Here is a 3967-nt window from a genome sequence, read left to right on the forward strand (position 1 = left end):
GGGCTCAGGCTCAAGCCTCATGGGGAGCTATGCAACGCCATTCAGGCCCTGACTTCAAGCCAACTAAGAAACAATGGGCTATTATGTTGACCCCAACAGTTCAGAAGCAAAATTCCATTTATTGGTGGTTAATGTTGAAATTTACAAAATTAGAATAGCATATTGCAAGAGCTTGATTGTTGTTAACATAGTGATGTTAGGGATAAGCACTAGCGCCATGTAGCACCAAGGTTAATTGGATCTTGACATGATAGACACCAAGATCATGGTATAATAACAAGGATGACAACATGTAGGCCGGGGGCTTTCCTCCTATTCGAAAAAAAAGTGTAATATGCATGTTCACAACTTTACCAATAGTCTCTGTTACACAATTCAAACAGTGCATTATTCGTTAGTCTTTGAGAAATGTGCACAGTAACGACATATGCCCTGTTGATTGTCAATTCACCATAGGTATCAATAATAAGATATTCATAGGCTATTGTTTGCACTGTTATGCACCATTAGCCCATCAGGGAGACAAGTATCATGCCATCTGGGAGACGATATGATTGTTCATCGATAGCCACAAAAAAGTACCAAGGCTCCAACACATCCAAAGAAAGGTTAGGGACACTAACATAGTCTATCAGTAGCACCGCAAAAACAAAAAGTCTATCAATAGATATTATATCGTGGATGACCATGCAACCCATCCATGTGCACTAAAGGAATTATAATCAGACTTTTTATTTAATTGAAACAATGTCATTTTTTCCAAAGTACTTAAGACACAAGGTTGTAGAGATAGCAACAGCTAACCTCAGAAGCCTAGATCATTGTGAATCGAAGGATGCCAGATATAAGTCAGTTCACCAGAATCTAAGTTGTCAAAATGACCGCCATTCGATTTTTTTCCGTGTCAAAAAGGGGGAAATAACTTATCTTGGTGATATTCACCTCTTACCCACCTCAATATCACGATTTTCTACAGGAGGAAAGTGAGAACTTATTGGGGTGGACTAAGTGAAGTGAAACCCACAAGATCAAGATTTCCGTTCGCAATCCCATCTCCTACCCTAAGTTCTCCTTTTAGCTTGTCTCTTGCTATCTCGGTTTGTTGCAACCTGATAGTAGGTAAGCATGTCCCTGATCTCTTCACAGGTAAATTGGTGGATGCATCTAAAAACAACTACCTATGCTTTAGTAGAGAAAACAGACAGCTCCCACATATATATAAAAATAGAAAAGCTGCATTATCGAAATTAAGAAGAGGGCCGGTGGTCCAAATGGAACAAGAAAATAAAGAAAGGAAAAGGAAAGATGTAGTAGTAGTAAGTGGGCATAGAGCTGGTGGTACCTTGTCAGCCATTCTAGTGCTGGTCGGCTCCTCCAGCTTTTCCTGTTCTCCATCACTGCTGCCTGCGGGCGCATTCACTGCTGAACATGAGATCTGCATATGCATTACAAGCCTCAATTCTTGATAGCAAATAACAAATTTCTATTTAGCAAGACCGTTGACTGTTGGAGCAAAGATAAAGAGGGGAAAGGTTAGCCACTCTGTATACTGTATTTTACACCTCAATTTCTATGTACCTATCAATGATATTTAAGATCCAGACAGATATAGAAGAAAATGTTTGGTTCAAAGAGAAACTGTACACACACGCATAGCCACCAACAACCCATGTAGTACATCTTATCTAAACACAAGTACAATGTTGAAACATTAGCACCGCCAACAGTCAAGTTACTGGAGAAACATTATTTATTTTCAGTCTGGTGTAAAGATACACCAGAAAGCGGATAATAGCTAGAGACAATTGCTCAGTTCCAAGAAAACACACACACACACAGAAAAAGAACATGTTGGAAGAAGAGAGAAACATGGGTAAAATGAATTAATTATCAGCGAAGACAAAATATGGTCTTCGTGTCTTGTGCGGTGCGGGTTGCAGCAAACCATGAACGGACCAAAGATTCAGAGAACTGAAAAACAAAATGGCCGTTCGACTACAGAACAAATTCAGATACAACTTTTTTCACAGATACAAAATTTCAGTGGGACGTCTAGATCTATTTTTGGTTGGGGGTGTAAATGGACCACAGGAACGGTACGTCGGATGCGCAAAAATTTCCCAAGGTGCTACTAGTACAAAGATGGAATGGGAGAGGGCTAGAACAATCATTTCCATAAATGAGTGGACAGTACCTAGAACACATGGCTGGGCACGCGGTACTGTTGGAATAGGAAGGAGAAGAAAATGCAACAGGCGTGCTCCTGTTGATTCAACTTGTTAAAACTTGGGAATTTACTGAGCTTCGTCAGAAATTTTCTTGGAGAGAAGATCACCGAAACCAGCTAGGAAGCGAGGCATTTGCAAGAATCCTCTCCTCCCGTTGAGATTTGAGAAAGAAGGGCAAAACACCAGAAATCGTTTTCAGAACCAAGATTAAGAAAGGAACATGAAACCGCCTGCTTAGTGCTTACTGACGTGAGAGAGAGAGAGAGAGAGAAGAAACCAAAAGCACCCAAAACCAGGTCATAGCTCACAAACCGATGAGATGGCTAGAAACCAAAACTTATCTATCCCCAGCCCAGAGGAAGAAGAAAAAGAGCTTCTCTGATGAAATGTGGAGAGAGAGGGAGAGGGAGAGGGAGAGAGAGAGAGTATTACGGTCTTGGGAGGCGGCGGGGAGGGAGAGGCGGCATGGGAGGAGAAGAAGGAGGCGCAGGAGAGGCCGATCCGCTTGGCCGCCGCCCGCCGCCACCTCGCCAGCGTGCCTTCGCCGCCGCATCCCCCCGCCATTGCTCGCTGCCCCCCCCTGAGCTACAGCGCCATAGGCCCTCCCTGCCCTGTTTCTTGCTGTCCTAGGTGGTGGTGTAAACGCCCCTGCTTTGGCTGCCTTGTGGTTCTTGTACTCCATGGACCGAAGGGGCCAAAGGTCATGCCGTCATGGACTCATCATACTTTCTCTCTCTCCATCTCCTAGTGAGTGAGCAGAGTTGACAATTGCAGTATGGCCCTTGTCATATCCCCATTTGGATTTTAAGCCCTTGGAAAACAAAGGAACGGCCACCTTGTCGGCGTCTAGAACTCTAGATTACTCCCGAGGGTGTTTATGAAAAAAGAAGAGTACTTTAGCGGTGGGTGCATTCCGAATTCTAAATCATCTGAACGCCTTTATGCAAACCGTCCTTGCTTGCTGAGCTGCTGCTCGCCGTGGTCCCACCCCTGCGTCTGCCTTTTTCCTTGGGCACGGAAAGGACAGTTTAAAACGCATGCGTAGCGTACTGACTTTGGATGATCGGTTTTCTTGAAAACTAGCCTAGCTTGGATTATCAGAGGTTCACATTCACTGGCAACCCTGGCAAATTTGGAGCAAAGGCTTGAATTGGAGGAAACATGAATCTTTGATTGTAATTTGAAGAAGAAGAAAAATCTCCTTTTATACTTTGGCGGTGTGGAATGACCGTCAACTACGAAGCATCTGCGACGACTTCTTCGATCTCAAGATCTACCAGCTCAATCTCTCGAAGGTGCTTGTAGAGGTGAATTGTACATGCGTGTGTTTATAGAGATGACTGTGTGTGCATGTAAGAGCAACTTCAATGGGCCGACCCAAACGGACGGTGATTTCGTCCGCTTTTTGTCCGTTTGGGTCGGCCAGACGGACACGGATGCCCGCTTCCGCATTTGGGTCGGCGCGTGCGCCCAACGCTGGCCTGAGACCCATTTTGACGACGCAAAAAAAAATGAATGCATGCATATTCAAAAAAAGAAAAACATCATTAATTAAACATTAAAGTCGGCCACAAAGGCTGGCGAGAGTCCACGCGTCCACATTTGCATTAAAAAACAGCCTAAACTACGAGGCGGCGCGCTGCCCTAGGCGTCGTCGTCGTCCTCGGGGTCCGTGAGGTCGATGAGCGTCGGCGCCGGCCCGGCCCAGGCGAACGCCGTGTTCCAGAGCGCCGCCATGT

At 44.9% G+C, this 3967-nt stretch overlaps 1 pseudogene; it reads right to left on the reverse strand.

Moving 5' to 3' along the window:
- Positions 1–2925, reverse strand: part of LOC119301247 — a 5630-nt pseudogene extending 2705 nt beyond the window's left edge.
- Between the last annotated feature and the right edge of the window lie 1042 nt (positions 2926–3967).

The sequence above is a fragment of the Triticum dicoccoides genome, chromosome 5A (genome assembly GCF_002162155.2).
Source record: "Triticum dicoccoides isolate Atlit2015 ecotype Zavitan chromosome 5A, WEW_v2.0, whole genome shotgun sequence".
NCBI classification, from domain to species: Eukaryota; Viridiplantae; Streptophyta; class Magnoliopsida; order Poales; family Poaceae; genus Triticum; species Triticum dicoccoides.